Source organism: Anser cygnoides, chromosome 2, assembly GCF_040182565.1.
Source record: "Anser cygnoides isolate HZ-2024a breed goose chromosome 2, Taihu_goose_T2T_genome, whole genome shotgun sequence".
NCBI lineage: Eukaryota > Metazoa > Chordata > Aves > Anseriformes > Anatidae > Anser > Anser cygnoides.
Genome location: NC_089874.1, coordinates 112862212 through 112887113, shown reverse-complemented (window position 1 = coordinate 112887113; position 24902 = coordinate 112862212). Strand labels below are relative to the sequence as shown.

The 24902-nt window shown below is 41.6% G+C and overlaps 1 protein-coding gene across 1 annotated transcript in view; it reads right to left on the bottom strand.

The window, feature by feature from the left end:
* Positions 1–23761, bottom strand: part of YES1 (YES proto-oncogene 1, Src family tyrosine kinase) — a 52180-nt gene extending 28419 nt beyond the window's left edge. The window contains exon 1 of the mRNA XM_048057947.2: positions 23469–23761. The gene's annotated coding sequence lies outside the window, so the exon portion shown is untranslated. The remainder of the gene's footprint in view (positions 1–23468) is intronic.
* Between the last annotated feature and the right edge of the window lie 1141 nt (positions 23762–24902).

Here is a 24902-nt window from a genome sequence, read left to right as displayed (position 1 = left end):
TTTCTGTGAAAATTTAAGAAGTCATTTTTTTCAAAGTTCAATTATGAACTACATACAAAAAATAGGTTACATGAAGCACAAGCTCACAAAAGTTCAGATACTGAAATTCACATGAATCTACAGTATTTTGCATCTTCTCAGCTGGGCTTACGGATAAAGTGACAATTACATTTTAAGATGAGAGAACAGAGGAATTTAGTAATAGCAACACTCCAGCTGCTACTTCATTTACTCACTGTTAGTCAACTCAGAAATACTAAAGAAAGGACCAGTCACAGCAACTTAGAAAGTGAACCAAAAAAAAAAAAAGACGTTTTAATAAATGATTGTTACCTCCACCCAACTTATAACATAGGAACAGTGCTAGGGAATCTGATGGAACTTAATTAATTTGGTGTGTGTTTGACACAACAGTTACTTTACATTTGCACATACCTACTTTGTAGAGATGAGCTTTTACAGCTACTGTTTGCCAAATGTCACTCTAAGTTGAAAGCACACTCCCCTTTATTCTAAAGCCATTTTATCCTCACTAACGTAATTGACATGATTAGCACGTTAACAAAAATCAGTAATTAAAGTATTTAAATCCAATTACTGATAAAACGTTACAGCTCATTTATTCAAAGACCATAGACCCAGATCTCCTTCAGCAATTAGTTCTTTGCTGAACAACAGGAATTTCAGGAAGCCAGCTGGAAAACATCACCCTTTTGACTAAAACAAAAAGTAAAAGTATGCATAAACAATTACAACCAGACATGTACGCTCTTTTTCGTGTTTCAATAGCTTGTGTTTCCCTTTGCACATAAAAAACAAGTGAAGAGTACAATTATATTGTAACGAAATTCAAAACTAAACAGAAAAAATGTACGACACCTGCTAAATAATAGCCTTATTAAAAGGGAAGAGCTGGATGATGTTTTAACTAAACAAGAATTATAACCCTAATAGCTATCATTATGGCTGTTATGTTACTTTCTGTACTGACAGATCTAATAGCTGTCATAGGAAAGAAGACCGGAAGAAATTATCTTAATTAGCTAGTCAGGCATCTCGCACAATAGAGGCCATAGGGCTGTGCTAAATTCATGTCTCTTTTTCTGTGTTTTTGAAAGTACACACATGCTCGAATTCGTTCAATTTCAAAACGACCTGTTATGAGAAGCCACCCACGCTGGACAAGTAGCACGTTTTAAACACGGTAACCTCTGGAATACGTGCCCTGTATCACACCTGTAACACCTTCGCCTGAGAGCCCCACCAGCACCAAGCCTCCGCTCCCTCTGCACACAGGCTCCTGGGCACCCTGCCCGGCAGGGGCTGCCCCAGGGGACCTCCAGAGGGTCTTTTCCACCTCAGCCACATCATTCTCTGGGCATTTCATGACTCTCACCTTTCCCTCCAGTAAGCGTGATGCATCTCACTCGAGTGCAGTCCTGCGAGTGACTTTCCAGACAATCTCATCTTCTCCAAACCCCCTCAGTTTTTTTCAGTGCTTTCCTTTAGCAGGGATCTCCAGGCACAGATACAGCATCCCAGGTAAGGCATTTTCTTCCTCATCCTTCCTTGAGATTGCAGTATTTATTTCAGCTGCAGCCACTGTCCCTTACCATTCCCAGGGATTTTTCAAAGCTGCTCTAGAACAGAACACCCTCATCTTGAAAGCACAGCCCTCATCTTTCTTGCTACAGGTACATTACATGTCGCTGCACAAAACAGGCCCAGACTCTCAACTAATCCAGATTATTCTAGTCATGGAGCTGTGAGGAAGAACTGGAAAAAGAAAAAGCGATCGTTCATCTGAAATCAGAGACAACTGGACATGGTAAGAGCAGAGTCTCACCGTTACCACGCCCAGGGCTTCTTACACATGCCCCAAACACTGCACAGTCCCATTCATAACCTGCCCTACAAGCACTGGGCACTGCTTTGCAACAAGCACGGAGCTCAGCCATGCAGCAGCTCTAGTTCCCAAGCTCATCTGCTGCTGTACGAGGAAGATATTCCTGCTGCACCACAGCACACACACTGCAGAAAGCGTCCACTTTGTCTTGGGAGACAGGAAAGCATTCACTTTCTTTTTGTCCTGGGAGGCTACACTGGACTATTTGCACACTACATCACTTGTCCCAGTCCAGGGTTGGCTCCTGTAAAGTAGGAGTATCCTCTCTTCAACAGGTTAAGTTTTGTTCTTCATGTGGGCATTTCACAAGCAATTTGTGAGCCTGCTACCAAAAAAAACCCCAAAACCTCAATTCTTTGCTTTCAAAAGCAAGGTGCTGTTTTCCCTCACGTTCACGCTGATCCTTTTGCCTAAAGGAATCAAAATACTCAACTCTTTCCAGCTCCAGACTAGCAATTAGAGTGGCATGTACAGGATGTACCAAGCCTGCAATGATGACATGTAATGGAAAACCACACAGCGTTCACTTCCCATTTCTCCTTTGTTTTCCTTCAGATGGATCTTCTGCTGATTTTTCCTTACCACTTAAAACTGCTCAAAGGACTTTAAAAAAAAAAAGTTGAAGTCTTCAGGCATACTCTAAAGATATATTAAAGATTACAGCAGTTATCTAGTTATCTGTTATCTGTAAAGGGTTTTCCACACCAGGCAAGAGATATTTCCTTTCATTTAGCATTTTCCAGCTCAGATTACTCACTAACACGCAGTCAACAAAATCCAAGTGTGAAACTCCAAGTGAGCAACACATGAAACACATTATCAGTCCCTAGTCTCCCCAGCGTGCAAAGTGAACACAACCGATGACAAGTTAGCTGCTGCACATGGTGCAGAAGAGGAATAGATGAGAGAAGGGTGTGAAGAGGTACAACTGGAGTGCTATGGGTTCTTATTAGAAAAGGAAAGAATATTAGTAATCAACAAAGGAAAGAACAACAGAAAATTTTTATTTTGAGGTATTTCACGTATGTAAATACTGTTCACCTACAATAAAGCACTCCGTAGTACAAGGACATCCTTCAGTTTTTATCTGTAGATTCTGATAACACTACTCTAAACAAGCAGACAAAATGCCTTAGCCTTTTTTTTTTTTTTGGTTTTCAGTCATTCTGGTACTTATTTTTCAGAGCACACAGTTTATATTTAAAGATTCACTTCAAGCTAACTACTGTTCAGTAGCAAATTTTCTCATTCCTACCCAGTAAGCAGAGCAGAGCTCTTTTGACTTGAAGAGTATAACCAGAAGGAAGGGCAATTCCCATTTTAATAAAATGTTAAAGGTGGAAACACTGAAAGGTGAGGGGGGAAGATGGCCAGGATTCAGCAAAAAACATGCATGTCAAACAACTTATTCCTTGGTAACTTCTGGCAGTTATTTACATTTTGGTCACAGGTCAGAAGGATTTAAATTCTGAGTAACAACGAAGGAAACAAATTAACGACATTTAGAAAGAATTAGTGCTTCCTAAAATAGAAAGATTGCGATGCCAGAACTCATACTCTTCAAACATAAGCAGCATGCTTAAAAGAGCTGAAGTATGTACCCCACAGCAGAGCCGAGAAGCTCCAACAGAAACTTTCTGTGAAACAAAGTATTTATTAAAAACAAATAAAATTTTAAAAAGCATTCAAAATAATTCTACTATTTTTTTTCTTTTTTTTTTTTTTTCCAGAAAATGAGAGGGAAGAAAACCTTGTTCTGTGCCTTTCCAGGGGTGGTAGGGAAGGTATTTTAAGTCCTTTTATGTGGTTTTCCTATTCAGTTCAGTGCTCCAGTACTTACACTGATCTAAACTAGTGGCTTACAAATACTTAAAAACTTGTATTTGTCACTTCTTGTAAGTTTAAATAGGAAGTTGTATCTACCTGAAAGTTAAGAGGTATTCCCAATCCAGAAGAAATGGGATTGTTTTGCTTCAAATCTTTTAAACTTCAGAAATTCCTCAGGTCCTTACCAGCTCTATAACCATTGTGCTTCTGCATCTCCTCTCTCAAGCAGGGCCAGTGCAATGCCATCATCCCACAGGTTAACTTCAAGAACCAATTCTGTGTATTTTTAAAGCCTGTCTTCTAGACCAAACACTAACCCAATCTGCTGGAAAACAAGCTCTGCTGTTTGGAACAACTTGTGGACGGCTCGCTGCCAGAGCGCCCTGCTATTCACCACCAGTAACAGCAACAGTGATAACCCTGGGGCCGAGCAGGATTAGCAGGAGGAAATATCTGCACCTTCAGCCACCAGGGGAAGGTTGGCATGGTTCATTCACGAAGACTGGTAAAATCTACACAGTGTAATGGTAATCTCTATCTGAGAAACGCTCTGTGAGTGCTAAGGACAGGCCAGCAGTGTGCTTCATTCGTCCTTTTTCTGCGGCGCGTCATAGTTGCGACTTCTGACTTTTGCTATTTCTGTGGCAGAGCCGAGAACTGTTTTACATCCTTGTCGGTACAAGTAAGGAGTGCACATGAAATGTGTCCGACACCCAGCTCCCCGCTGTGAGCTGCAATAACCCTGAGCTCACGGTGAGGGGCTCCTTTCCCCCTGGTGTTTCTATCTGGTGCTTTAAAATTCACAGCAAGAAAAATGTTTGAAAAATGCACATTTATCTAGGTATATATAACCCGAGATGATGATATGAGTTATTTTCTACCCCCAAACTACTTGTCTAGAATGTCAAGATGGATAGAGAAAATGAAAAATACTAACTGTAATGGAGAAAAAACACAACACAACAAGCCTGACAAAACTCTGACTGCTTTTGATATGTAGCTGAACATAAATATAATGAATAGGATAGAAAAGTAGAAGTGTACAGTACAATCCCCCCCCAGATATAAGGATAGAGTCTGGTAGCAGGACTTGATTAGTGTGATGAAGAAGATGAAATTGCCACAAATGATGACCTAAAAAGCAGAATTCCCCAAAGGAAATAAAAAGAAAACAACAAAAGATTTCCCCTGAAAGGAAGTAAGACCTATAAACAAGGAAAAATAAAGTTTAGGGGAGGGGGCAGGCAGGGGACAGAGTATTCAAGCGTGATGGAGTGCACGAGCACGGCACAGCACTAAAAGTTCTTTAAAAAAAAAGGGGGGGGGGGGGATATGAGCTATTCCAAGCGTCAACTTCAGAGAAATCAAAACAAAAGTTAAGGAAGGTATCTGTATGCCTGTCTTCCAGTCTGGAAAATCTGAAGGCTGGATCACCTGTACGTGGGCTTCCTGTGTAACCAACAGAGAGACATGGGCTGCTCTGGATACCTGAAGAGGTTTTCGTGTTTGTTTTTTTGTTTGGCTTTGTTGATTTTTTTTCTCTAACATTTAACAAAGTTCAGAGCGTAAAGCAAATTGTATTATATGCCCTGCTCTTCTCATTATGCCACTTAAAAATAAAATAAAATAAAACCAGCTGGCAACACAACAGCTTGCCTAATTTTAAGCATCTAACTCCACAAGGCTATGTGAATATACCCTAATCGTCAACTTTCAAATGTGCCATAAAAGCAGAGCAGCTTCAGAAAACACAAGACACAAAACAGGATACAGAGCACTGATTTTAAACCTCTGGAAACTAACTCATGGGAGAAAACAAAGGACTTCTACTCAATTGCTGTGCCAGTCAAAGCTAGTGTCCTTTTAAAAAACTCCCTAGCTTAAACAAATGACATTTATACTCAGCAATGGACTTCAGGTGGAATTCATCTTCCAAATTTAGAGATCTCGCTCAGGACGAGATGAATCATGCAGTGGAAGTGCTTATTTCTCTCCACTGACTATAAAGGGAGCCTACAGAACCAGCTCACACACAGGCAGCCGAAGCTGGTGTTCACCAACCTGTCTCCTGATAGCTAATGCTGAAGTTCACGTTGCACAGCATGCTTAATGGTGCCATCTATTACTGAGTCAAAGAATTAGGCTGGGAAACTTTTCTTTCAAGAAGGTGAGAAGCAGCAATGCCCTAAATTAGCATCTGGAATTAGTTTAAGTTAGGTATAAACGTTAGCACCCACTACTATTTTCCCCTCACGCTATGGTTAGAGCACTCTTCGTATAAAAACGAGCACATCTTTCAAATATAAACCCCAGACATCTGACATCTTAGTACAAATTGTAACACCTGATGAATATGAAATGATTATTTTAACATAATGCAACCACATACAGTAAGCTTTTATACAGAACTAGATGAAAATGCTAAGATTATTAATTGCCTAAACTCAGCCTGAACTGTTTCTAAGGAAAAATAGGGACTTGGGATTCAAAACCACTGCCATGCTAAGGTACATTATTAAATCAAAATTATCAATTAAGATTGAACCAAAGAGTAAAAAATCATGAGTTGTGCAGCTGCCACATTAAGAAGAGAGGAGCTATATTAAATAGCAGCTTCTTTTTTTTCAAATAGCATGAATCTGCTCAAATGCAGTACTTCTATCCAGAACAAAGTATGTCTTCTTTATATTACTCCTCCACTTACAAGTAGAGAGCTCTCTCTAGTCACTGCAGAAAAAAAGAACTACATTTTTCATCAATAAACTGGTCACATACGACACGGAGATACAGGGTGCTGAGTATGCCTGTGGGAGGGCAGGGCAAGACAAAATCACTGCAAAGGAGTCTGAAGGGAAAGCAGGAATAACCAGCCTACAGACAGTCCAGGCCGTGCATTTGTTTCACCAGTACCCACTCAAAAATGCTTCTCTCCCAAAGTACCTCTTTCCCCAAAGGGCCTCTGTTGTGCATGGAGCATGAGACAGATGTGACTGGGAGGGCATCCGTTAAATAACCTAAAAAATACTAGGCAACAGTAACAGGACAAAGTCATACGAAATTAATCCACTGTCTGACATGTGCCAGCAGTCTTCTCCCTGCCCTGAACATGACCCTGGCTTCGTGGAGACTGTGTATTTTGGCAGAAAATACAAGGTCACACAGAGAGTATGTAGCCTATGGACCTAAACCACCTACAGAAGTTAGTGTCTCGTTATGGCCCAAAGTTTGAGTGCTACTGGTAGTAAGGATTCTGGAAAACGAGTCAACAGAGAAATCAGGGGAGGAAAAAAAAAAAAAAAGCTTTACAACAAAGGAATGCCTGTACTGACGAGATCAAAAGGTCCATTCAAATACCCTCTCACTAACAGTACCCGATACTAGATACCTAGAGAAGCATGGAAGAACATTATAAATATACAGCAATACTTCCCCAGAATACTCCTTAGTTGAGGAGCCTCCAACATCCTCCAACAGTTTGCAGAAGTATGGTTTCCTGAACAAGCAGGTATTTGCAACTGATGATTTTTCCTCCACGTTGACATCAGCGCTGAGGGGAAATGTTTAGCCTCCTTAAATTCCCGAGGCAAGAAATTCTATAGCTTAATTACACGTTCTGTCAAGAACCACCTCCTTTTGTCTGTTTTCAATTCATCAGCTGCTAGTTTCATTAGATACCTCTTGGTGTGTGTGTGCTAAAAACAGACAGTGAACAAACACTCCCTATTTATGTCCCCTTTGCTACTGATCACTTTACAGAACTCTACCACACCATTTTTCAGTCGTTGCTTCTACCCAAAAGAATTCACGTTGTTCCTCTTACACAATTTTTTCCTATTACTTTCATATTTGCTCTTCCATAACACTTCAATTATGTTCTGAAACTGCTTGATTTTTATTTCTAATTGTCTTAAGAAGTAGTAGAGGTGAGTGGGGCAGAACTAAATAAAATAATTCACGACTTTAAAAAAAACAACAAAACAGTATAACTACCAGTCTCTCTTTATTTTCTAAACATTTCTAACCTTTGGCTGTTTTTGACATCAATGCTGAGAAGCAAGTCAGCTTTAACCTCACCTTTTTAGATGTGAAGGTAAGCTTAATCCCCTACTCCTTCAGAATGCACCACATTAAGCTCTTGATGGCAAACAACTTCTGCTGTTTTAATGTCCACTTGCTGAGCATTATCAAGTCCTTACATGGCATTATGGTCTGTATTTGTGCCTACTACCTGTCAGTCAACTCTGAGAGCTCACCTTTCTCCCATACCCGTCATGAACATAACATAGCCCATGAACAAAACCATGGAGAATTATTACCCAGGACTCCTCTCTACTCTATTTACTCCAACCCTCTGTGCCTTTTATTTTAGTCATCAATTCAGCCACATGAAGTCCTTTCTCCATATCCAATGGCTGCTTAGTTTCTTCAAAGGTTTTTGGTGGGGGCTCCTGTCATATGACTGTTGGAAATCCAAATGAACTATTTCTGTCAGATTTCACTCATTCATGTGCTTGTTGACAGCTTCAAAAAGCTCCAGTGAGTCTGCAAAACATGACATCCCTTCATAGCAGGCTCCTTACTCTTCCTCACCACATCATGTTTGTCCATGTTGTCTTCCATTATTATTTTTACTGATTTACTTGGCACAGGTGTCAAGCTTACTGATCCTCAGATCTCTCCTGAAGCCTTTTAAAAGATAGTAATAATAAAAAAATCAGTGTTACATACGGATTAAGCCATAGCAAATCATCCATAAACGAATTTGTATCTTAACTACATGGTGTCTTTGTTGCTTACTGCGTACAGTAAGTACAATGTTCGTTTGCTTGCTTACTGTTTGGAAAGCTAGACTTAAAGGGTGTAAGCATAAATGTAAGCCTCTAGAAAGAGATGTGTATGTTTTTATTTTCCTTAGACAGTTTAAACAGTATTTTGGGGGAGATCAGTACATGATAAAGATTTACTTTAACGGTAATACTACAAAGATTTAGTTGCATCAAAAGAACTCTCTTATCTTTCCAGTCTGTAAATTATAGTTCCATAAATACGCACTGCTGTACAGCAGGAGCTAGTCAACTATTTAAGAGTGGTCCTAATCACCAGAAGACACAAACAAATGTGTAAAAACACAGTTATTCATTTATAAATAAGATACTGTTCAAAGGGAAGTATAACTTTTAACATCTTGCTTGAAGACAGGAATTGAGAACTTCTACAGAAATTATAACCAACAACCAGGCAACTTGAGAGAAGGACTACACCAAGCCAACTTTTAATATACGCAAGTATTTTTATCCTTACCAATGGTTTGAAATTGCAGCTTCATTTTACAAGGTTGCTAAATGCTCTCTAAATTTCAAGTTGAAGTTCACCTAATTTTTCTTCAGGACGGTGCTGTCATTTTCTACTCACAAGTCCTAAGACAGAGCTGAAAATGAGTCCCATCTCACTGAACTCATCAGGTGCCTTTTTCTGATGTATGCTCAGAAGTTTCATATATGCCTGCCTGTGACAGGTTTCCTTGTGACCATATTTCTAATATAACAGTGTATATAAATCCACATGCAACACTTTCAGATTCTTATCTATATTTTGTATTAGTTTAAGTCAAGTTTGTAGTTCTAACACCAACACAATGACAGTACGGATTCGACAATTCAGGGTGTTTAGTCAAACATATGGAGGAAAAACAAAAAAAAACACCTCGTCACCATTAGTAAAGACAACATTGGAGCAAGTATAGAGTTCACATCCTAAGTTTTTACAGCATTAAGGAACAACAACAAAAAAAGATGATTCGATCACAGATGTTGAAAAACCACCTTTCCAAACACAAGATGAAAACATTTCTTCAACTTAAAAGCCTCTAGTGCTGCTCAGCCTTCCAGGCAGCAGAGAAATTAATCCCAACTCCTCTTCACTCCTTCCATGGAGCAGAGGGAGGCACGACAGACAACGAGGCCATACACAGACTTTATATTACTAGCAGAAAGCAAAGAAACCCAAGATAACAATGCAGTTGCAAACAGTTATTTCACCCCTCCCCAAGATGTCAGGAAAAAAAAAAGTTGGCTGGCAAAACAAACAAACAAAAATATTCTGCCTTTAAACACCTGTGTTTTGTTAAAATTCAATTATGACACTTATTTCTGTGTCGCTTTTACTCCTTACATGAAAACTACCCTGAACAGGTAAAGTTGGAAAGGACATCTGCAGGTTGTCTACTCCACCTCTGCTGCTCAAAGCCATGTCCACCACAGCACGTTGGTAATGGCTGTATCCAGTTAAGTTTAAAGTTACGAGCAAGGATGGAGATGACACCACCTTTCTGGACCACCTGTCCAGTGTTCAATCATCCTTACAATTTCTTTTTCAATTATGTCTATATGGAATTTCCCATATTACGATTTGTGCCCACTGCCTCTTGTCTGGTCTCTGGACACTATTGAGAAGAGTCTAGATCTGTTCTCTTTACCCACCCTGTGAGGTATTCATACACACGAGATCCTCCTCAACCTTCTCTTCTCCAGCTGGCAGCAATCCCAGCCTGTCTTCGCATGTCAGACACTCCAACCCCCTCATCATCTCTGTAGACCTATGTTGGTCTCTATCCAGCGTGGCCAGGTCCCTCTCGTACTGGGGAGCCCAGCACTGGACCCAGCACTCCAGGGGTGGCCTCACCAGTGCTGAGCAGAGGGGAAGGATCACCACCTCCCTCCCACTGGCAGTGCTCTGCCTAATGCAGCCCAGGTCACCATCGGCCTTCTTGTCTGCAAGGGCACACTGCTGGCTCGTGTTCGACTTGGTGTCCACCAGGACCCCCAGGTCCCGTTCTGCAGAGCTGCTTCCCAGGGTGGTCCCAGGGTGTCCTGGTGCCTGGGGCTGTTTTTCCCCAGGTCTAGGACCCTGCACTTCCCCTTGTTGAACTGCAGGAGGTTCCTCTCTGCCCAGGTCTCCAGCCTGTCAAGGTCCCTCTGGACGTCAGCACAGCCCTTTGGTCTATAAACCGCTCATCCCAGTTTCGTACTCCCTGCAGATGTGCTGAGGACACACCTGTCTGCTCACCCAGGACGGTGGTGAAGGTGGTGAACAGTACTGGCCCTGTTACTGAGCCCTGGAGTACGCCACTAGTGACCGGACCGCAGCTGGACATCTCACCACTGCTCACGACCCTCCACGCCCAGCAGTTCGGCCAGTTTCTAGCCCCCTTCAGCATGATTTCCCCTTCATAAAACCATGTTATGCTGACAGCTGCTAAACACCTTCCAGCCCGTCATACTTGGGAATTATTCCAGCTCCCGTTCTCCATCTTTTCCAAACTAAATATTTTTCACATCTACACAAATACATACACTCAACAGTAGTTGCACATCTAATAGCTGGGATGTCCTTAAAACAACCGACAATCTCACGCCGCTCCTTAAAAAACTGCTTAGTCCAGCTAGGCACTGAAACAACAATGCTTCTTTTTTCTCTGGCAAATGTATCTAAACCGATAGAAATGCTGTTGCAGCTGTAATGGCCAAATGATCTCAGAGAGGCTAGGAAAACACCCCCACACCCCAAACACACTCGTTACTTAACGTTGGGAAAAGAGTTTACCAGGCACACTGTATGACAATCATGCCTACAAGACCTTTTCTCTCCTTTAGAGGAGACATTTAAATTAGGAGAAATTTAAATTTAAATTAAGCATTTTGTTAAAAACATCTCTGCAGAGCTAGTTTTATTCCTGTATTTTGTCGTGCTCTTGACAGAAGTAGCTCCCCTTCACAGATTCCCAAGCCTCCCAGCAATCGAGACATTAGGAATCTTAGGGTTCATCTTCTCCATGCTTTTTTTCACAACATTTTTCACCTTCTGTCTTCCCTTCAGGCTGCAGCGACGACAATTATCAGACCACAAACTGTGCTAAGAAGGTGCCTTGTGCTTACACCATCACTCCAACGAAGGGCGGGTTTGGTACTGCCCAGTACGCGTATCCAGAACGTGAGCATCCTTTCAAACCCACTACAAATTCATCAAAAAACTTTGGCCCGCAAAGAAATGATGCAGTATTCCCAAATCCCAGACAGCTCTAGACATTTCCAGGTACTAGATAAGCCAGGAGCTGTGTGGCTAACTGGTGGCTCAGCTCTGCAAGCCTTACAGGGATGGCAGGCTGCAGTTGTGGTTTTGTACTGTATTATGCATCCGACTAAGTGCTTCAAACACAAGCTGTGGCATTACACTGCAGTGGAAGAGCAGATTACAACACGAATCCTGTATTCTTTCACCAATTTAGTGATGTACTGCCAAAAAAATGGAGCCCATTATAAAAGCTATGTTGTACATTTGGCCAGGGCACATCTACCATGGTTTTGATAGACCAAGGATGATCGTCTAACAATAGTTCCTACGATATTCATACCCGCTGCAGTGAAGTGGTTGACTAAAATATTTTAAACAAATTTGGACATACTCCCAATGAGATTATAACAATTTTCAGGCAGCTGAAACCTTGGGCCAACACTAGTTGACAGCATCCATTTAAAAACTCTTTCACACTTGTGCAAAGTTAAATCAACTTGGCACTCGCTCTGGTAGCCAATTGTCTCCTTAAAGTATGAGCTCTATTCATTCCATTGAATTGCTGCATTAAGGGGACAGTTGGCTGGCATGGGGAGGCTTGGGCTGATTGACAATGTGCTTTAGTCACAAAGAAGTTGCAGCAAGAGTTTCTAAAAACCAGAAAAGCAGTTAGGACGCTGAATAGATGAAGCTAGCTGAAGACAACAAAAGTACAGGATGTTTCCGGGAAGAAGCCCGTGCTTCAATAACCTTCCTAACTACGGCTAATCTTAAAGCCCCTTTTAGGTTTTGATTTGTAAATTTAGCACCTCAAGTATGACAGTGAATGTTAATTTACTGCTTAACCCCACCCCGGCGAAATATTGCAGCGGCAGTCAGGATTTGGGGAATTTTTATTTTTGCAGAGCTGCGAAAGCTTAAACAGCTTAGAGCGCCGTGGATCTGCATTATTCCCACTGATGGGATTTCATTTTGCTTGTGAAACATTAATAAAGGAACGCTGAACAGCATTTACGCACTCATTCTACGATTATTCTACGGGGATTACAACGTGCCAGCCCTTCTTCCCTTTGTGGAGCTTCAAAGAGGCAATAAAAGAAAGCCATCCAGTGCTTAGGTCAAAATAGTTGCAGAGACTTGAATTAATTTGCGATCCCAACAGATACTAGAAGCACTGAAAGAAAGACTTGATAAGCAAAATTGACACACGATACATTTTACATGAAGTATTACACAATAGTACATGAGTAATCACTGTATTTCAGTTCATTCTGCGAATTCTCTCCCTTGTTTGCGTACACAACACAGACAACACCACTGTGTAAAGCACAAAAGAGATGCCAAAGACGCTATTGTCTGTTGTGGAAGTCGGTGAAATTACTCTGCATACCCCTGGTAAACACACAGGCTGACATCCAGCCCAGCTTCTGGTGTAAGCGCATCTCCTTCCCACCTCAGCAAGACCACGGAGAGCCCCTCAGAAGACCTGCCCAGCTGCTGAGGCTACATGAAGCAGGTGAAAATACAGAAGCCCCCCAAACCCCACATAACTAGTAATATAAATCATATCAAATTTAAATGGCATATAGAGCCCTTTAAGCAACTGAGAAGGTGAACGGCTTGAAAATTTGCTAACAGTTCAGAAAGTGTTTGTGTTTTCTCCCCGTATTTCTTACATCACACATGCACAAGAGTTCATAAACAGGTTGCGGCTTTCCGGTGCTAAAAGACTGATACTGTAAAATATCTCTAGTCAAAAGTAAGTGACATCTGAAATTGCTCAGTGCAGTGAATCAGAACAACCGATTCTATCTAACTGGAAAAAGGAAAAAAACTTCTTTGATTCACTGCTAAATGAGCCTAGCTGTTTGAGACAGCAGATCCAATTTCACTCCTGTAAAGGCAGGCCACACTTCTTTGTCTTCATTTTATACTCCAGTGAAGCCTACTTCAATACAGTTGCCTCCACTTATCCCAGCGGACAATTTGGTCCTTTTATGTAAAGCTAAACCAACTCTCCCTGAAGTCAGGAGGAATTTTGCACTTAACTTCAACATGAAAAAGGATCAGGTCCTAGAACAGCAAAACTAAAATATCCGTGAATAAGAACAGATTCGGGTTTTTCCACTTCCTAATTAGTTGAAAAAAATCATACAATTGATTTGACTAAATGAACAATTCAAAAATGGAAAAAAGTCTGATTTCCACTTCAGTTTAAAGCATGTAAGAAGTTGCTTAATATGGCAAGGTTTTAAAAATAATAATAATAATAATAACCCCATTCCAATTTTCTGGCTGTAGAGCTGCATCATTTAATGCATCCTGCTTCGTCTTTTCAGTTTCACAGGAACCGAGAGGCGGGGAAAAGTCCAAGTCTAGGAAATAGGTCAACAGAAGCAACAGGTCAATTGCACGGTTTGCAAGCTGTACAAGTCATGCAGCAACAACACTTACACACTTCCCAATTGCCCATCAGCACATTGGGGTTTCCTCAAGAATCTCTCACGCTGCGATTGCTGGCTCCAAAGTTTTGGCAGGTTCCTTTGTCAGCCTGAAGATGAACTGATTCAGACATCTAAATTATCTGGTTACCTGCTTATACTATATGACATCTAACGCAGTAAGTAACATTAACTTCTGAGTATTCTTGCAAGAGCAAAAGGAAAATATACCAGTTCTGCACAGGCAAACAGAGTCATATGCTAGCTGGGCACAAGCCATGTTATAATGGAAAGTTACCTGTCCGGTTGCATTTTTTAATATTTAAAGTTGAGAAATAAGTATTTATTTTTAATTACAACATCTATTTATAGTAAGACCTAAATTTACTGTTAGGATAACCTATATTAAGTCCAATTGTATTCAAATTATGCTAGCTAACAAAATTTTAAACCAATTCAAATCAGGCAGAGCTCACTTTTAACCAGCGTTCAAATTCTGATTCAAGGTGATGTACCTTAACCACCAGCTTCTCTTACAAGTATGGAGGATTTCCATCCAAATTATATAAATATCAGTTCACTACAATCTGTGAAACATTCAGGCAAAATATGATCAGAAGAGGCCAGATTGTTGTTCATGTCTTCAAAGAAAACTAAAACTTACAAGTACAGATCCATTCATTCTAACATTTCAGAGCTTTTGGTAACCAAAACCAATTAACAAATGGAAGCTAACATTCCCTTTTGTAAATATACCCATCAGATTTAAAACAAAATGGGCTTTCCATTCAAATTATCACCTTCTAAAACCTTATCTAAAAGTCAACATGTTAACAACTTACACCTTAAAATATAACACTGGTTATTTATATGAATTTCAATCACAGCTCCCATTCAAATGCCACTGAACACAAAATGGAAAGAAAAAACTATCTCGCAAATAAATTTCGGTTTCATTGTTTAACAAATATACACGTAACTTAAAAGAGTTATTAAGACATTTTATTATTAAACAGTACAATTGGAAAATCCATGTCACTGGCAAAAAAACTAGCAAGATTAGCACAAACCCTACTATACAGTTATAGTCAACTTATTTTATTGACCTGGAATACTCAGCCTCTTTGTCTGGGAAAAGAGCTAAGAAGTACAAGTACAAAACCAGGTTAAAATATTCATTTAAAATACCATATAAAATCAAGGTGCTGTGCTTGTTAACTTAAGTCACTTTACAAATCACCCTGTATTAACTTGGCCATGGTTTTACCATGTACACACCAAATGTAAATAGTATTTGGATGGTACATCAGACTTAAGCTAAAGGTGGAAAAAAAAAGTTAATAAAAAAGTCCTACATTTAATAACCAATGCAAATTAATTCAAGAATACTTAAATATACCTACTTTGTATGAACAAACCAATTTTATTTTCAGAGCAATATGGTTTCCATCTCTAAACTATCACTTGTGTCTTTTTTCGTGTATCATGATAACCTGAATCAATCAGTTCTACAGGTTTTTACAGTGTATGAAATATTTCCTAGAATGAAAAAGGAGATTGATATCTTTAGCAAATTATATAATATATATAATTATTCAGCAAGCTACTTTTAAAGTGATAAGAGCAACCTCAATCACTATGATTTATGAATTGCGTTTTAAGTGTAGAACTGTACTTCAAGTACAAAGCTGTACTTAAAAGTAAAAAAAAAAAACAAGAAAATTATAGTCATATTACTATTGCATTTTAGCCTCTAACACCATGTACAAGTCACTGCTTAATTTCTGTGTTATTTCAGGAATTGAGAGTTTTGTCCTTGAATTTTGCTCGCTCATTTGAAAACTCCAGAATGCAAAAAAAAAAAAAAAAGTCAATACCAACAACATAAAACACCAAAAAAAAACAACATAACCTTTTTTTCTAACCTTCAAAGAATATTAATACAATACCTACTTACTTTTCAGGCTTGAAAAAGTATAGCTGCTGAGAAAAGCAATTTTATTCAGGACAATTTCCACTGACTACTGTAGCTCAGGAATTATCCTGTTTTTCCCTACAATTCTTTGTTTCACAAGTACTTGTTTTCAAAAGGAATAGTATTTTACTATATACATTCCTGATTAGAGTATTTAACTTTACAATGAAAAAGGAATTAAATATGGGTGTCTACAGCGAGAACAGTATACCCCCTCTCTCTCCAAAGCATGCTTTCCAGTTAGGTACAGATGAGATCTGGACTGTACTATTATAACTTTTAACAACCCCTTAAACCAATCTTCAAAAATCAGTTAAAACCCTCCCTTTGATTTCAGGAGGTTGTCGTTCTATTAATGTGCCTTCTACCTAGAACTTGGGGGAGGAACACAGACATGCACAAAAAAAAAAAAACACAACCGAAAACATACTTTGGCAAAAGTCCCAAATATCAAGTGCCTCAGAAACTAGAAAGCACGTGTACATTTTGAGATACTACAGCTGGAAGAAAACCTGAATACTTTTCATATAAAACAGGCAGAATCAGAACCACCACCTGTAGCTGAACAAACCTACTTTGAAATTTTCCCCGTAAGTGATGTTCCAAAAACTTTTACTGGAGACTTCATTATTTCTGAGTTCAGGATAAACTCTTAATATCTCTAAATAATCTCTTAATAAAGAGATATTTGGTCTAGACTTTTGGTCTGATCCATGACAGCTGTCCTTTCAGGAGGCTTTATGTACTGAATATGAGCATCAAAGAGGAAAAACACTGTTACAACTTAAGATAAAAAAAAAAAAAACAAAACCAGACAAACCCAGGTTTCCAACGCCCATGCAGTAGGAACAGCCTTCTTACAACAGTGACGCACAACTCACCTGGGCTGGCCATCACTCAAAGCAGAGAAAGGCCTTTGCCCCAGGGATGTTACCTAAGCCTTACATAAATTTGCATTAGGAAACATAATAATCTGTGCTTTCAGGTTCAGTTGTCGCATATTGCAAGACTTTCTACTAAGGGAAATTACCCAGTGGTACGTAAGGCGTGCAGCTTCATAGTAGCACCAAATGAGTTTGCACCTATGTGGAAACATGGACTATTTTGACTGAATTACTGAAATCAGAGCTAATCTAAAATACTAAATCATTAAAAAAAATCAGAAGTAAAACATTCTGCCTGCACATTTTGTTTTCAGCTCCAAACATTATGGGAAAAGGGACACAAAACATTCACTTCTACCACCATGTGCCTTCCTCCCATTCCATCTCACCCTTGCTTAGTCCTTACATGAACATAAAAGCCACGTCTTTAAAATGGGAAGTTTGCTACTAGGTTCTGTGCAAATTTTTCATTTTAAAATCATATAAAACAAATTTATATAACATTTTTAAACCGTGTTTGGAGACCACTCACTCCAAACATATTTCAGACCTACACATGGCCCTTAATTTTCAGTTTCTCACAGGATAACTTTGTTAATTTTTTTCTGAAACACCAAAAATTTTGCCTGTGAATATGCTTCTGAAGACCTCAGTTTGGAAAGTACTAAGATAAGGTTTTAATCTCAAACTGCAGACATTCAGAAAAATAATATCAGAATCAAAGAAAATTTTTTAAAAAAGGAAAATGTACTACTAAACTTGCTGATTTTAAGAAGTTTACAGTATAGAACTTCTGTTATTATATTTGGATTTCCTTTCTTGACCACATAATAGCTCCTTGAAACATTTTTCTGCCAATCTGTAGGAAAAAGCATTAACAGGTAAATGTAGATTTTGAAAACTAGAATATCGCCTATATATTAATTCTGTATTCATTTTTCAGTGGAGCATGCTTTGACCAAAACCTTAGCTGCGTCTCCTCTCCGATGCACACACATTATTCAGTTAAACCCACTGAAAGAACATCTCACCAGCAGTCCATCTAACCCCAATCTCCCCCTGAACTGGATCAGAAGCCTACCACTAGCACCTACTGCCTGGGATGGCAAGCTGTGCCGTGTCTTCAGGGTGTTCAGGAGCATAAGAACCAAGAAAGCCCGTGCCAAGGACGGTTTCTGGACTTTGTGGTACTGTCACTGGCAAAACAGAGTAGTTGTGTTGAACAAGCCAGGCTGGTGAAGACAACCAGAAGCATGAAGAGTGTAGAAGAGTAGAGCAAGGTATATACATAAGCACTTGGGAGGGTTTTGTTTTGTTTTTTAATTAATTACAAGTGTAGTGATTTTAGTTTCCAATAAAACGTTCTTGAAAAGCAAAAAAGTACAACACAACTCGGACCTATTTTTTCCTTCATCAAATTTTACGCATAAATATTAATTTTGTTGTCTAACTGCACTTAAAAATAACTTATTAGCATGGGATTGTTCAGCATTAATTTGTTTTATGTCGTCTTCTCCTGGCTGACTGCCAAAAGCAGTTACCACGCTACACAACTGCAATACACAAGGGATTCAGGGTACCCTCTAATTACTCTTTAAACACCTCACTTAAGCACTGTCTTTTATTACAGTCGTGAGGGCATTAAGTACGGTTGAAAATTTCAGAACCTTTAGCCCAGATAACTGCATTTTTCTTCCTGAAGCTGAACTTTCCCAGCACGGAGTAGAAGCATTAGAAGGTCTTCCTGAACCGTGGACAAACATTTCGAGCTGAGCACGGACAAACATGAATGCTGTCCTCTGCTCCTACTGCTCTTTTGCTATGGGGCCATCGATCCTGGTAAGCATACCTGAGACCTGACTGCATTTATGCTCTGTTATTCACACTGTGGATAAAACACTTCTACTGTCTCATTTTTATAAGGTTAGAAGGTGCTTTGGGCATGTGGAAAGGAAGGAAGTTAACCCCAGTGAACCAAAGCCCCCCGATATGAAGACTAACTTGAAATATCAGATTAACGCCACCAAACGTGCCGAAGTTTCCCCAGAAACAAGTTAGAGACCCCGATCTACAAAGATTAACTCCTGTGACCGTGTTTACTCAGCTCACCAGCAATGTAAGTAAATGAAGATACTCACTTCTGTAAGCCTCATTCTAAAATCCAAACAGAAAGCATGGCTCTAAGCTTCTGAAGGATCATTTATTTTTTCTCAGACATCTCTAGACTTCTGGTGTGAAGAAAACCACAGAAACATGTATCTTAAACCACAGAAGTTTTGCTTCCTCCTGAAGTACTGATTTGAAAGACAAGCTTTTTGAAGTTCAGTAGCACCATCAGAATTCACAACTTACATAAACGCTTGAGATTTAAGTATCTGTATTGATTATATCTATCTTATATAATGCTATTACGATAACATTTGCCTTCCAAAAATACAAAGATAAAACAGAGCTAGCCTAGCCAAAAAAAGGTCATCTAACTCCATATGTGGCCTCTCAGAGTACTCAAAAAGTTGAAAACCATATAATGCCTGCCTGAGGTTTTGGTGGTCACTACTTCCTTGGCACTCTCCAGCCATATCCTGTAACATTACGTAAGACTACAGTCAAGAAAAATCGAAACAAAACCCCAAACTCAGCGATAACAGTCAGCATGGCTAAAGATGCGCTTGCTGACAATCCCTTCTGCAGCATCCCGCTCAGCTGCGGGGTCGGACAAAAGCCTACAGCAGGCAGTCCCCAGAGGAGACCCTTGGCCCAGGGACTCTTTGCAGCAGAGTGCAGCTTTCACTTACTAATTTTTGGGACAGAGCATGAGACCCAGTGCAAGACCCAGCACTCCACACAGGCACCTACCTGAAGGGACAACAGAAAGGGATGCTTGGTGGCTTTAATCCCATCGCCAGTCACGTTTTTAAAGAATATCCATTTAAATATAAAGAGAATAAAACTTGTGCGCAACTAATAACTTCTTTACTTCTCTCACTACCATTACTATCATCTTGATCTCCGATCCCTCGACCAGCCGTGTGTGTTAACGTTACCTAAGGGTGCAGTCCCACTCGCTTCACCAACCTGCCTTGGTGCTGATCGCTGCTTTGATGCACTGGCACCATTAAGAATAAATCCTATTCCCATAGGTGGAACTGGCAGTAAGAATGACCTCTGAAAGACTAAAATTAAACTTGTCCTGTAGTTAGCTGACAGCATCTTCTCAATACTGCTTCTTCCCTTCAGCATACAGATGGGAATTTGTTCAGGTTTGCCTTCAAAACCTGGCAACTGCTAACACGCTCTGGAACCCCACAGCTCCAAGTCACTGGTTTGAATGCAGCCCAGGACTGCAGCGACTGAAAGAAGTTACCATATGGCAACCGTAAGGCAGTTTGTATTCAAAATAAAAATCATTAACAAGAAATAGTGGTCGCTACATCATAAAATCCAGCACCAGAGAGCAGCACCTTACTGGCATTCTCAAGGAGAGAAATGAAATAAAGACAGAGAATGAGCTACCTTCTCGTAGTCAAAGGTGGTTCCTCTGGGACCCTAAAAATCAGCCCCTACTTTTAACAGTAGTTTTAGAAACTACATTTCTTCCTCAATACCGGACCTGTTCTGTCAACTTACAGAGGATTTCCAGTGCTAGAAGCTGAAACCTTTCAGAAGGGCTTCTCAAAAACTGGAGACTGCACAGGCATGGAAGGTGTCCTACCTGACAATATCTGCCCAATACGACACAGCCGAATAAGCAAGCGCTCTTGAAGTAGTCTGCGTGTTAATACTGACACCGATTTCTAAATTAACATCAAGTTAGCGTACTCAAACTGTGATCAAAGTACAGGGCAAAACAGTCTGATCCAAATGGGAAATAAAGATGAAAGAATGTATTTCTCTTAACTATCAGTCTGAACATGAGGAATCAGCTACTGGAAACATGCTGCTTTTGCCCACATACAGAGCATATAGGAAAGTAAAACCGTGCAGCTACTGCGTTCATAAAGTAAACTTTGGCCACATGAACTGACATGAGCCACAACGCAGACGTTCACATCCCTGTCACATGATGACAATCTTTTATCAGCGTGAACACAGTCCTGACTTATCTTCTGGAATTGCAGGAAGTACACAGGTCTCAAAACAAAGAATATTCCTCCGGTGCAGAACAGGATTGTTAAAAAAAAAAAAAAAACAACTAAATTATAAACTGCAATTTTTCTAGAAATAATTCTGGTACTCACTATGCACCACACCAAAGATTTATTAAGTGTGACACTCCTTTAGCTATTTCAAACAAGTTGGCTATTCCAATATACTTTTAGTGCCATTCATTTATTTCATAGCCAGAGAACTGTTAGGTCGTAAATATTAAAAAAATAGAATAAAATAAATCCCTCTTTATAATATGAAATACAGATTACAGCTACCACGGCCTCACCCTCACTCCAAATGAAATTCTCCAGATTTCAAAGAGGAGTACTAGGGGTTCAAAAATTAGGAAGTTATTAAAAACTACACGGGCAGCTCTGCGAACAGCAGAACCGGTGAAGCCTAATTTCCTGCGTCGATTTCCAGCTCGAATGAAGTGCTCATGTGAACTCTCCGGTGTGCAGCTTAAGAGCTCTTTTCTACCTGGCTTCCTTACTTTCGCAAATTCCGTACAAATTGTCCACCTGGGAGACCTCTGCTGCCAAATTTGTTTGAAATTGGCTAACAGCTGGAAGATTTGTTAGAGAGACTGACAGGCACACAGATGTTGCAGTTGCACTTGAGTTGCACTTCTTGAGGAAATAAAGCTAACAAAACTGGTGGAATAAAACAATTATTGGCAATCACTGTTACCAACTATTGACACAGTTTTATATACTTGGTATTGTGGGTGGTTTTTTTTTGTTTGTTTGTTTGTTTCTGAAATTCAGCACAGTCCCTTTGAGTGCCAGTGCTGCTCTCCTTCTGTTCATGTCACAAATGCTACCTCATCCTGAAATTAACCCTCGCACCCTGGCTGTACAAAACACACCCAGGGTCTCTGCTTTACGCACATGTTCAGTAGAAACCCCCTACAGCTGAATTTACAAACATGCATAGGAAACACACATACCAGTTCTGTTTTTTTTTTTGGGCTGGAAAGGAACAATCCTTAAACTTACCAAGCCTGCAGAAACATACAGTTGTTGTGGTGTATGAAGTACAGTGTTACAAACGTAACTGACAACACGGTTTTATTAGAAAGCCTTCTTTATAGTCTTGGTTTCCAAAAATGAAAAAGAAAAGAGACAATTAAACTTTTGTATCTCACTTCCTCAACTAAAGGTCAATTTTGCTTGCAAAATTTGTCTGAAATTTCATTCAGCTGCTGACGAATTGTTAAGAAAAATACAATACACTTTCCTTGGCAACACGTCCTAGGTTTTAAGCTGGGTTTGTCTTAGCCTGCCAGTTAAAGTAAATTCATACAGCTATTTTCTAATTAACAACCAGCCTCTGCCTGGGCTCAAATTCAGCAGGTAGGCCTGAACGAACCTTCTCAGCAATCACGAGGTTCGCTCGTATTCATATCCTACTTTCTCTGACACAAACTGGCTCGTGCCTCTGTAGGCATCCGACATCTGGAAGGGACCATCCTGAAGCAAACGCAGTGAACCCATGCAGGGTGTAAGGCAGGGAGGCAACGCGCTGCTAGCCCTTCGCCTGGAGGGACGCACACATAACTCCACTCACCGCACGCCTGGGGGTCTGCAGCAAGAAAAGTTGCACGCGGTGTCTGCGGGGATGGGGGCCTGTGTGTTTTTAATGCTTTTTTTAAAAAAAAAATTAAAAAAATGTAAGGAACATGAGGAGGTTTGATGAAGTGTTATGACTGAATATTCAAATTAATGACTCAGAAATCTCAAGCAGTCGTGTTCTTGCTAGGTGGAGGGACGCAAACCAGAACACCGAACGAAAAAAAAAATACATACATACATATATATATATATATATATATAAAATAAAACAAGCCGAGGCGCGCACAGCCCCTTCGGAAACCAGTTTCCTGGATCTCGCCCCAAGGCCCCCCCACAGCGACCGCGGCCCCGCTCCGAGCCCTCCCCGGGGGTCCCCGGGGAGCCGCAGCCGGCCCCGGGCCGTGCCTCCTCGCCCCCCCCGGGTGCGGTCCCCCCCAGCCCCGCCGCCTCCCCGCTCGGTGCCCCGGCGGGGCCCGGCAGGAAAGTTGGCGAGAAACTTCGGGCGGAGGAAGGGGTCGCGGCGCGGGGAGAGGCCGGGGGAGGGCGGCCGGGGCCTAGCGCCTCCGCTGCGGCCGCCGCCACCGCCGCCGCCATCGCGGCCGCCTCTCCCCGCGGGGCGGCGGAGCGCGGCCGGGTCCTCACCTGCCTGTCCTCGGCGGCGCCGGTGGGAGAAGGAGGGGGGAGAGGGAAGGAAGCGGGGCCCCCCCCGCTCCTCCCGGAGCCGCGGCGACCCGGGGAGGGAAGGGGGGGAGGAGGGGAAGGGAGGAGGGAAGAGGAGCGGGAGGAGGAGGAGGAGGAGGGAGCCGGGCGCTCCGGTGCGTGCGGGGAGCCGGAGCCTGGCGGCGGGAGGAGGAGACTCCCCGCCCCTACGGCCGGGCTTCTCCGCCGGGCACCGCCGGCCCCTCCTCCGCCTCGCCTCGCCTCGCCTTGCCCGGCCTCGCCTCGCCCGCCGCTGCCTCCGGGCGAGGCTCCCCGCCCGAGTCAGAGGCCGCGGGGAGGAGCCGGGCGGCCCCCACGCCGCGGGATGGCGGCGGCGCGGCCCCCTCCGGCCGAGCCAACATGGTGGCGGCGCTGCCCTGACGGCGGGGAGGCGGGGGGCAGCCGTCCCCGCTCCCCGGGGCGGCCCCCGCGGGCTGGGGTGGGCGTAGGGGGGTCCCCCGGGGTAGCAGGGAGCAGCCCGAGCTCGGCTGGTGCCCCCCCGGCTTCACGCCGGTTCAGGTGTGTGAGCTCCTTCCCCTCCGCCACACCGCCAAGTGGCTCCCAAAAGCCCGGCGAGGCGGGAGCAAGGCTCCCTGAGCTCCCTCATGTTAGGTTTTAAGGGTTTCCCACTGTCCTCTCCCTTAGCTCCGTGGTGTCTGGAGTCATGGGTTTCCCACCAGCCTCAATTCCGGACCCCAGCCTTTCACGCTGAAGAAGTAAAAAGGTTGGGTTTGTGTCGAGGTGGGCTTAAGGAGAAGGGTCACTGCAACGCATCCAGCCTTCCCAATTACGGACTGCAGGAAGAAGGGGAAAAAAAATAACACGAACCACCCGAAGGAGACAAAGTTATTGAAGTTTACGTGGGCAAATTGGTGGTTATCACTCAGAATTATCTTTTATTGCTTTCAGCTCGCTAATAGCAAAATTTGGTGCTGTAATAGTGTTTGTGTCTATTGCATCTTTATTTGGTTCACAGGCTGAATATAAAATGGTAATTGTATTGATCTGCAATGATAATCTAATAGTGTAGTTTTAATCATTAAAGCAAGCAAAACACAAGATCTGTTCTCTAGGCGGGGATGCAAAGTAAAGACGTTTGTAATTTTTAATTTAAGAGAATACATGTATTTGCTTTTACAGGACCATAAATACACTAAGCAGGCAGTTAGCAAAAAGAAAAAAAAAAAAAGGCATTTCAGATTTTGAGGCTCCTTACCATAAATCATATTCATGCAATCCTGTTAGCGTGGTGGAGTTTATCATTTTCCTGCCCTGTCAGGAGCCTAAATCACATTATAAAGAATTGATTTTTAATTTAGAAATCAACAGCGAGTTTTATGAATCGAGCTGGACAGCGAATTACTTAACCGAGGAGTA